General features: G+C 47.6%; 1 non-coding gene across 1 annotated transcript; it reads right to left on the bottom strand.

Annotated features, from left to right (window-relative positions):
• Nucleotides 1-8,014: 8,014 nt before the first annotated feature.
• TRNAI-AAU lies at nucleotides 8,015-8,088 on the bottom strand. Its single transcript has one exon. It is a non-coding gene; the product is annotated as a tRNA-Ile (tRNA).
• Between the last annotated feature and the right edge of the window lie 3,422 nt (nucleotides 8,089-11,510).

Genomic DNA, 11,510 nt, shown 5'->3' with positions numbered 1-11,510 from the left:
CCTCGCCGGAGCCTCACCGAGGTGGATTAACTCCTGGGCCGGGCACGCCCCTCCCTTGGCTGCAGGAAGCACCTGCGTTCCAGAGCTCCCGCGGTGTCGCTGCTGGGCTGGAGCTGTGCTGTGGTGCTGACGTGGCCCAGATCCCCTAGCACTGAAATGCTTTGGGCGAACTCGCGTCTGGGCTCAGTATGTGGGTGGCCAGTGCCATTTCCCTCTGCTGGCTCGGAGATCGGACTGAACTATCCCAGGGCCCTTCTGCCCCACAAATGCTTGATGTTGGCTGGTTCAGCACCATCGAGCCTGGAGGCAATTTGGCTTTTCTGGGAATGCAAAATCTGTCCCATGCAAGAACCTCTGCTGGGCTTGGCTCCATGGCAGAGGGACTGAGTGTTGGCTGCTGAACAGAACCCGGTGTCAATCCCCCCTCCCCTCTGTTAACAAAGGCTCCAGCTCCCAAACCCGGCTGGGCCCATGGAGCCTCCCAGGGAGAAAGATCATAGAACTTAAGATCAGAAGGGACCATTATGATCATCTAGTCTGACCTCCCGCAAGATGCAGGCCACAAAAGCTGACCCACCCACTCCTGAAATAATTCTCTCCCTTGACTCAGCTATTGAAGTCCCCAAATCCTGATTTAAAGACTTCAAGTAGCAGATAATCCTCCAGCAAGCGACCCCTGCCCCATGCTGCAGAGGAAGGCGAAAAACCTCCAGGGCCACTGCCAATCTACCCTGGAGGAAAATTCCTTCCCGACCCCAAATATGGCGATCAGCTGAACCCCGAGCATGCGGGCAAGACTCTCCAGCCAGACACTCAGGAAAAAGACTTTCAATATCCCAACATTGACCCTCGGTACTAATTACCAGTGGTCGCACGTTATTGACCTATTGACTAAATCACGTTCTCCTATCAAACCATTCCCTCCATAAACTTATCAAGCTTAATCTTAAAGCCAGAGAGGTCCTTCACCCCCACTGTTTCCCTCGGTAGGCTGTTCCAGAATTTCACTCCCCTGATGGTTAGAAACCTTCGTCTAATTTCAAGCCTAAACTTCCCGACTGCCAATTTATATCCATTTGTTCTCGTGTCCACATTAGTACTGAGCTGAAATAATTCCTCTCCCTCCCTGGTATTTATCCCTCTGATATATTTAAAGAGAGCAATCATATCTCCTCTCAACCTTCTTTTGGTTAAGGAAAACAAACCGAGCTCCTCAAGTCTCCTTTCATACGACAGGCTTTCCATTCCTCGGATCATTCTAGTGGCCCTTCTTTGTACCCGTTCCAGTTTGAATTCATCTTTCTTAAACATGGGAGACCAAAACTGCACACAGTACTCCAAATGAAGTCTCACCAACGCCTTGTATAACGGGACTAGCACCTCCTTATCTCTACTAGAAATACCACGCCTAATGCATCCCAAGACTGCATTAGCTTTTTTAACGGCCACATCACATTGCCGACTCATAGTCATCCTGCAATCAACCAGGACTCCGAGGTCCTTCTCCTCTTCCGTTACTTCCAACTGGTGCGTCCCCAGCTTATAACTAAAATTCCTGTTAGTCATCCCTAAATGCATAACCTTACACTTCTCACTATTGAATTTCATCCTATTACTAATACTCCAGTTTACAAGGTCATCCAAATCTCCCTGGAGGATATCCCGATCCTTCTCCGAATTGGCAATACCTCCCAACTTCGTGTCATCCGCAAACTTTATCAGCCCACTCCTACTTTTGGTTCCAAGGTCAGTGATAAATAGATTGAATAAGATCGGACCCAAAACTGAACCTTGAGGAACTCCACTGGTAACCTCCCTCCAACCCGACAGATCACCTTTCAATACGACCACTGCAGTCTCCCCTTTAACCAGTTCCTTATCCACCTCTGGATTTTCATTTCGATCCCCATCTTTTCCAATTTAACCAGTAATTCTTCATGCGGTACCATATCAAACGCCTTACTGAAATCAAGATATGTTAGATCCACCGCATTTCCCTTGTCTAAAAAATCTGTTACTTTCTCAAAGAAGGAGATCAGGTTGGTTTGGCACGATCTACCTTTCATAAAACCATGTTGTAATTTGTCCCAATTGCCATTGACCTCAAGATCCGTAACTACTCTCTCCTTTAATATTTTTTCCATGACTTTGCATACTACAGATGTTAAACTAACAGGCCTGTAGTTACCCGGGTCACTTTTTTTCCCCTTCTTGAAAATAGGAACTATATTAGCTAATCTCCAGTCAAACGGTACAACCCCCGAGTTTAGAGATTCATTAAAAATTATCGCTAACGGGCTTGCAATTTCACTCGCCAATTCCTTTAATATTCTAGGATGACGATTATCCGGGCCGCCTGATTTACTACCGTTAAGCTGTTCAAGTTTGGCTTCTACCTCGGATACTGTAATTTCCAACCCTGCACCTTCATTCCCATCAGTCACTCTGCCACTATTCCTAAGCCCTTCATTAGCCTCATTAAAGACCGAGGCAAAATATTCGTTTAGATATTGTGCCATGCCTAGCTTATCCTTAATCTCCACTCCGTTTACAGTTTTAAGCGGTCCCACTTCTTTCTTGGTTTTTTTCCTATTTATATGGCCAAAAAACCTTTTACTATTGGTTTTAATTCCCTTCGCAAGGTCCATCTCTACCCGACTTTTGGCCTTTCTCACTGCATCCCTACACCCTCTGACCTCAATAAGGTAGGTTTCTTTGCTGATCCCTCCCATCTTCCACTCCTTATACGCTTTCTGTTTTTTCTTAATCACCCCTCTGAGACGCTTGCTCATCCAGCTCGGTCTAAAACTGCTACCTACGAACCGTTTTCCCTTTCTCGGGATACAGGCCTCTGACAGCTCCTGCAACTTCAACCTGAAATAATCCCAGGCGTCTTCCGCCTTTAGATCCCTAAATATGTTAGTCCAATCCACTTCCCTAACTAGTCGCCTTAATTTAGTAAAGTTAGCCCTTTTGAAATCGTAAACCTTAGTCTCAGATGCAATTTTGTTTATCCTTCCATTTATTTTGAACCGAATTAGCTCATGATCACTCGAGCCAAGGTTGTCCCCTACAACCATTTCCTCAACAAGGTCCTCACTACTCACCAAAACCAAATCTAAAATGGCATCCCCCCTCGTCGGTTCAGCAACTACTTGATGAAGGAATTCATCAGCTATCACGTCTAGGAAAAGCTGAGCCCTATTATTATTTCTAGCATTTGTTCCCCAATCTATATCCGGGAAGTTAAAGTCTCCCATGATCATACAGTTCCTATTAGTATTTACCTCCTTAAAAACATTAAAGAGCTGTCTATCCATATCCAGGCTAGATCCCAGCGGTCTATAGCACACCCCAATCACTATCCCAGGGGAGGCTCTAGTAGTTTTCTTCCCTAATGTGACCATTGCCCAAACAGACTCCGTATTATCCATTCCATTACTAGTTATTTCATTACAGTTTACCTCTTTATTGACATACAATGCTACTCCCCCACCTTTACTTTTGTTTCGGTCTTTCCTAAACAGCACATACCCTTCCATACCTGTACTCCAGTCGTGACTACCGTTCCACCATGTTTCGGTTATTCCTACGATATCCGGTTACAATTCTCGGACCAGGAGCTCCAATTCCTCCATTTTGTTACCTAGGCTTCTCGCATTGGTGAACAAACATCCTAATTTTTGCTGTTTGGCTTCTCTCACCTTTGTTACCCAATTTGGTAGGGGCACAGTACCACCAGTATGACCTATGCCAGATGCCAGCAAGAAAGAAGCATGTGCCAGGGAGGAGCAGGCCCCCAGCTGCTTTATGCCTGTCATGCAGGACCTGGAGCCCCTAGCCCCAGGGAGGGGCACCCTGTTAGCAGCAGGACTCACCCCTGCGAATTGCAAGCAGCTGTTTGCTCTTGGGGGCTGCCCCTTCCTGCATGGGGCCAGCTGCAAGCCAAGAGGGTGTGTGTGCTGCAGAATTTGTCCTTCCCTGGAAGGCTGTGATCAATCACCCCACACAGCACTCTGGGGCAGGGCCCCAGAGCTGGGTAGGGGGCAGAGGGCACAGGTCACTGGCCCCAAGGGACAGTCCTGCCAGCTATGTGTGTGCTTCCCATGCTTCTCCCCTACATCCCAGCCCCTCTCCTGCCTCCCCCGTCCAAAGCTCAGGGCCATGGGAGCTGGGACCCAGCCACACACACCCTCCGCTCTCTCTCGAGTGACTGACCCACTGCTCAGCTAGTGAATGAGTCCAGGACTACCACACATTCCTTGCTCCTAGCACTGCCCTGTCAGCACCAGGGCTGTGAGGTTCCCCCCACATATGCACACCCTAGCCCTGCCCAGGGAAGAAGCTGCTGTTGGGTGTGACAGGCTGGGTGGAGGCTGCCAGGCAGGGGCAGTTATGGGTAGAGGTGGGCGAGATGCAGGCTGATTGTGCTGGGAATGGGGCTCAACCCCCTCTAATCCCCACAGCATGTCAGTCTGCAACACTGCCTTCCTGGATGGGTTAATCATCTCCCAGCCCTGCGCTGCCAGCTGCTGCCCTGGGAGGGGCCCCAGGCTGGCATCACTAGGGCTTTTCTTGAAGCCGAGTAGGGCAGGTCCGCTCGTCCCGGGCTCCGGTGGACCTGCCGCGGGCATGCCGGCAGGAGCTCAATCAGAGCCGCGGGAAGAGGGGACCTGCCGCGGGACCGGGGAAGGGCGGCGCAGCACACCGCGCTGCTTGGGGCAGCCTCATTTCTAGAGCCGCCCCTGGTCCTTGTTTAGTGAGGGCAGTTTTAGGGGGTTTAGGTGTGTTCTCTGGACTTTTTCGTCAGAGCAAATTCTGTGGAATCTGAGTGCCTGGCTGTGGAAAACAGATGCCAGAACACTAAATGCAAACCCTGCAGACATATCTCCACTGCAAGGAGCTCCTTGGGTCTGTCAGGAGTTTCCCTGGTGTGGGAACTGCTCCAACCTTGCTCTGCCAGACTATTGGGATGCTGCTGTCCTGGGTACAACCGTGCAGAAATTGAAGCAGCCAGCTTTTGGGGATTGCTCCAAAGTGAGAGATGAACTGGTTGTGGATGTTGCCTAGATTGGAGCAGGGGCGCCATTCAGAGAGGATGGGGGGCACCTCCCCCCCTGCAAGTTTCTCTTGCCAGAGGAACCCGAAGCCCTTAGTTGTGGGCTGAGACGTTGCTGCAGGGGCAGAGCTGTTTCCATGGAGTTAGACTGGACCAGCAGCTGTTCGCCCCTCCCCCCCAGGGCCAGCTTTAGGAAGCGCGGGGCCCGATTTGAACAGTGGGCCCCGGCAGTGATGACTAAAAACAAACAAACAAACTCGTAAAAAAACCACATGGCACTTGTATTCACTGGGCGGCGCTCCTAGTCTTTGGCGGCGGGTCCTTCACTTGCGCCAGGTCTTCGGTGGCACTGAAGGACCTGCAGCCGAAGTGCTGCTGAAGACCTGGAGCGAGTGAAGGACCTCCCGCCGAAGACCCAAAGCCCTGCCAGGTGAGTAAAAATTTAAAAGGAGCCTCTAGCCAGGGAAGGGATTCTTGGGCACTTGCCCCACCCCCCGGCGGCCCTGCCACTGGGCGCGGGGCCCGATTCAGGGGAATTGGTGGAATTGGCCTAAAGCGGGCCCTGCTCCCCCACCCTGGTTCTTAATAACATTTAAGATATATAGTGTTATATTATATTTTCATTAGGGCACAGTTAAGAATCATCCAGTTGGGTCACTGTAGATACATACTCAGGATTTCTGTATTACATTATAGAATTGAACAGTTTCCAGAGGCTAAAACAGATTTTTAGATCAGTCATTTGTAAATGCAAGTTCATTTTTTAAATTTGTTTTTATGTTTTGAATCTTTACACCTTTAGTATCTTGAACTGAAGTGTGTTTTCATTTGTGCTTAAGAAATATCAAATGCATTTGTTAGCCAAAAGGGCTCGTTTCCCCCCGGAGCTTACCTAATTACACCAAGGAGGCACGGAGACAGGAAGACGAGTACCACACCCTTTATTGATCGGTCAGCTGAGCGGGTGCTCCTCTCGGCTAGTGCCAGAAAAAGAGACACACCCCACAAGCCCGAACGGGCCTTTTTATAATCAGTAACAAACAACTTAGCCTACGTTTGTTTACGTCATTTGGTTGACCTGTAGAACCTGTACATGCATCTATTAGGGGATAATTGGATACGCAGGATACATATATTATTTTGTGGGGGCTACAAGATACATCTGTTGAGGATACATTTGTCATTCTGAAGGGGACACAAGATACATCCATTGACCCTTTGTACTAGATACTTTGGATGCATACATGGAAAAACAGCTGCATACACTTGAGGAGCCAAAATGGCTGATAAGCTATTCAAACAAGCTAATAAGCAATTAGCTGACATAGGTAGATGTACGTCCCTTGTTCCTGTTAGGTCGATTAAAGTTTCAGGCCTACTACAGAAAAGCTTCATTGACACTGGTTTTCACCAACACATTGTATGAACAGATTTCAATGTTTAAGACTTTATTTCTAAGTACTGAGTAACTTCATAGGAAAAGAAAATACTTTGCCATTGGAAAAAGGTTTTCATCTAATGGAAATACACCTTTAAGTGTCTTAGAGCTGATAGGAAAGCCATGTTGGCCAATCTATTGTAATATTTTCCTTCCAATTATCACTTTTAATCTTTCCTTTCTTTTAAGCTAATGCCCAAACCAATTTGTTCTCTAATTTGTTCCATGTTTTAGAAGAACGTCTGATGGGAAACTCAGCTACTTTAGACTTCATAAATTTTGAATGAGAAATGAGATGTACAAATTGAGCGGCCATATGTTTGCTTGCTTATAATTTTCCAGAATATATATAAATACATGTATGACACTCTGTGTCCCAGAGCAACATGCTGGCACCCTGACTTCACCATGGTGATATGATTAGGATATGCTTTGTACAAAGTATGCCTCATGAGGTATCATTCTAAAAGTCTTAATCTGTTGAACATTAGTATCCTGTTAAGTTGTATGTCCTCTCATTACATATGAAGTTATAAAGTTTTGCTATGTATGTGCTACTGAAACATGTTGTGAGGTTGGAAATACCCACAAGCAGCCTTTCAACAACAAGAAGCAGGCCAGGAACTGGGTACAATAAACATCTCCCGGAGAGAGCGCTACACAATGTGGACTGTTTGACCCAGTTTACAGAAAAAAACCTTTCCAGCAAGATTGAAAAAGATATAAAAGGGGGGGGGTGACATCATGACTGGACCTCATTCTCCCTACAACACAACACCTGAAAACACCAAAGGAAAAAAGACTGAAATGGGGAGAAATGCTGGTCCCAGGCAGGAAAGAAGGAAGCCGGCCTGTGTATGCAATGCAAAAGCTACTCGGCTCTCTGCGCTAAGAGGTGAAAACACGCCAGGGCGATCCATCACAAAATGAAAATTAAAAAATATGTGGATGATTGGTGTGATATTTTAAGGACAATGATATGGAGCAAATATTCTGCATTACACCTCTACCCCGATATAACACTGTCCTCAGGAGCCAAAAAATCTTACCGTGTTATAGGTGAAACCACGTTATATCGAACTTGCTTTCAATATAACACAGCCCTGCCCCCATGGAGCACAGCCCCCATGGAGCACTGCTTTACCACGTTATATCCAAATTCATGTTATAACAGGTCATGTTATATCGGGATAGAGGTGTACTTTTAGTTGCTGCTTGAAGTTATTCATTCTTGTATTAAGGCTCCAAAACTGATATAGGAAAGTAAATGCAAAGTAATGCACATTGGAAATCAATACCAGCTATAAATACTAAATGATGGGGTCTAAATTAGCTGTTACCACTTTAGAAAGCGAGCTGGGAATCATTGTGGATAGTTCTCTGAAAACATCCACTCAATGTGCAGGGGCAGTCAAAAAAGTAAACAATATTAGGAGCCATTAGGAAAGCAATAGATAAGACAGAAAATATCAAAAGCTTTCCGTCTACATTTCACAGCAGGGTATAAAAAGCAACTATGGCCCGTACGGGGATCGAACCCGCGACCTTGGCGTTATTAGCACCACGCTCTAACCAGCTGAGCTAACCGGCCATGTGATATTTAGTTTTATTGCAGAGCCAGTTCTGCAGGCTGCCTCCTGTATCACACTGAACACATGACACCTTTGCTGAGCCCAGCCCTTTGATGGCCAGCCACTCAGCAGGATCCCTGAAGACATAAATTGAGTTATCCCACACTTAAAGTGTCGATATGGGCTTCAGTATATGAAATGTTTGGGAGAGGTAACAGGAACAGTATGAGGGCAGACTAAGATTCATTCAGGTGTTTAGGCTCAAGGCATTGGGACTGGCCTTACTGCACCCTCCAGGCTCAGGGACAAAGAGGCACATAAAAATATTTATTTATTAAAATTTCTTGACTCGAGAGTGAATAACTCATGATTTTAGAATTCTTGTGGTTGTAATGATATCTTGGGGTTGTAGATGTGTGTTGATTATATTTTGAAAGGCAAAACTATGAATGGGTTGAACAAAGAATTAGATCAGTCCCTCAGGATAAGTACATTGGCCATTAGCCAAGCTAATCAGGGATGCAGGCCCATGCGCTGCATGTCCCTAAACTGTCCTTTGACTGCCAGATGCTGGGAGTGGATAATGGGATGGTTCACTGAGTCTAATCATAGACTTTAAGGTCAGAAGGGACCATTATGATCGTCTAGTCTGACCTCCTGCACAACGCAGGCCACAGAATCTCACCCACCCACTCCTGTAACAAACCCCTAACCTATGTCTGAGCTATTTAAGTCCTCGTATCATGGTTTAAAGCAGGGGTCTCAAACATGTGGCCCGCATGCAGCCCGCAGGGCTATTTCCTGGGCCCCCAGTCTACCTCCAGGCCAGGGGTGGGCAAACTACAGCCACAGGATTGCCCCCCTTGAGCCCCATGCCACTCCCTGAAGCAGCTGGCATCACATCCCATTAAATATATTAAAAAGTGTGTTTAATTTATTAGAGGGGTCGCGCTCAGAACCTTGCAATGTGAAAGGAGTCACCAGTAAATAAGTTTGAGACCCACTGCATTAGAAGCACCTGGCATTGGCCGCTGTCACAAGCCAGGATACTAGATTAGGTGCACTATTGGTCTGACCCACAATGGCAGTTCTAATTTTCTGCAAAAATGACAATCGATTTTTTTCCCAAGGAGAAAGACGTTATAGGAGACAGTGTCCTGCCTGTACTGAATAGTTGAGAATCAAGCTGTACACAACGGCATGCGGAAAAACACTAAGGGCTAGACTGAGAGGCAGAATAACAGTTGCAGAAATGCCGTCCCCATTGGTGGATCGACTCCAAACAAAGTTTTGACACTAGGCCAGAAATTCTGTCAGCTCTAAAATGAGACGAAAAAATTAAATTTAAAAATTCAGGGAATTCAGGGAATCCCAGCAGCAGATAAGACAACTTGGGAAACTGCTCGGAGACTCTATGCATTCAGATACAGTGATAGGGGGATTCTTTGTTTCTGAGGGGATATAGGTAAAATCAGGGGCGGCTCCAGACCCCAGCACACCAAGCATGTGCTTGGGGTGGCATGCCGCGGGGGGCGCTCTGCCGGTCGCTGGGAGGGCGGCAGGCGGCTCCGGTGAACCTCCCGCTGGCGTGTTTCAGTGGCCGCACGGGACCAGCGCACCCTCCACAGCACGCCTGCGGGAGGTCCACCGGAGCTGCGGGACCGGCAGAGCGCCCCCCTCGGCATGCCGCCCTGCTTGGGGCGGCGAAATGTCTAGAGCCGCCCTGGGTAAAATGTTTCACTGAATTAAATCTCGGGGATTATCTGCACTGGCAAGTTAAAATGCTCTAACTTGCTGGCTCAGGGATGTGAAAAATCACACACACCCCAGAGCACAAGTTTGAGCACTTTAAAGCCCTATTGTGGACAGGCTCGGCTCCCAGGGCTCAGAGCTAATCCCCTCGTCGAGGTGGATTACCAGGAGCGGCAGCGCTTTGAACTTTGTAATGTAGCCGCCACAGGTTAGGTCAGACAAAGCGGAGTTGTATTGACCAGGCACTGGGATGCCTGTGCCTTTAGGACCCCAGCCCTGGGAAGCGGATGCTGAGCGGTGCTGTCTGTGAGAGGGGAAACAAAAGCCCCTTTGCTCCCTACCATTTTTGCAAGCACTGGTGTCTCAGTCCCGCTGGGTAACTGCTACCCCCGTGCCCCGCCTGTGCTGGGGTCTGCCCTCTGCCAGCGCCTCACTCCTGCGTTTAACTCCGCCTCCTCTCCCCCCCCGATTCCTGATTTTGCCCTTTAGCCCCTCTCCTAATGCTGCCTCCAGCTGCCTGACCCCCCGATCAGTAAATTTTCACCCCCTGCTCAGACCCTGGCCACCCTCCTTCTCCGATTCGCCCCCTTTGCCCCTTTTTAATCCCTGGCAAAGCAGCCCCCAGAATCTTAGAGCGAATAAGGGCAGAGTGAAGGGCAGATGAGGTACTGAGCATGCTCAGTATTGTGTAACTGGCACATTGTCTGGGAGAGCTCTTTCTTACATGCCAGAGTGTCGTGTGACAGGACAGCTTAGCTGGTTAGAGCAGCGTGCTGAGAACCCCAGGACTGGGGGTTTGATCCCTATATGGTCCACAGTTGGTTTTTATTCCCTGCCATGAAATACAGACGTATTTGTTTTTTTGTGTTTATTTGTGCCTTTACTTTCAAACATCAGGGGGTAGCCGTGTTAGTCTGTAACCACAAACACAACAAGGAGGCCAGTGGTACTTTAGCGGGGCGGGATAGTTCAGTGGTTTGAGCATTGGGCTCTGGTGTGAGTTCAATCCTTGAGGGGGTCATTTGGGGATTTACTTGGAGATTGATCCTGCTTTAAGCAGGGGGTTGGACTAGATGACCTCTTGAGGTCCCTTCCAGACCTGGTATTCTTTAAAAACTAACTGATTTATTTGGGCATAAACTTTCATGGGTAAAAAACATCACTTCTTCAGATGCATGGAGTGAAAGTTACAGAGGCAGGCATTATATAATGACACATGAAGAGAAGGGAGAACCAGTGTTGATAGGGCCAGTTGAATCAGGGTCCACTCCCAATAATAGATGAGGAGATGTCAATTCCAGGAGAGGCAAAGCTGCTTTTGTAATGAGCCAGCCACTCCCAGTCCCTATTCAAGCCCAAATTAATGGTGTTAAATTTGCAAATGAATTTTAGTTCTGCTGTTTCCCTTTGAAGGCTGTTTCTGAAGTTTTTTTTGTTCAAGAATAGTGACTTTTAAATCCATTATAGAATGTCCAGGGAGATTGAAGTGTTCACCCACTGGCTTTTGATTGTTACCATTCCTGATGTCTGATTTGCATACATTTACTCTTTTATGTAGGGTTTGGCCAATGTACATGGCGGAGGGGCATTGCCGGCACATGATGGCATATATCACATTAGTAGACGTGCGGGTGAATGAGCCCTTGATGGTGTGACTGATGTGGTTGGGTCCTCTGATGGTGTTGCTAGA

This window comes from Mauremys reevesii, linkage group 24 (assembly GCF_016161935.1).
Source record: "Mauremys reevesii isolate NIE-2019 linkage group 24, ASM1616193v1, whole genome shotgun sequence".
NCBI lineage: Eukaryota > Metazoa > Chordata > Testudines > Geoemydidae > Mauremys > Mauremys reevesii.
The sequence above is the reverse complement of the archived record's forward strand: the minus strand, read 5'-3'. Positions and strand labels throughout refer to the sequence as shown.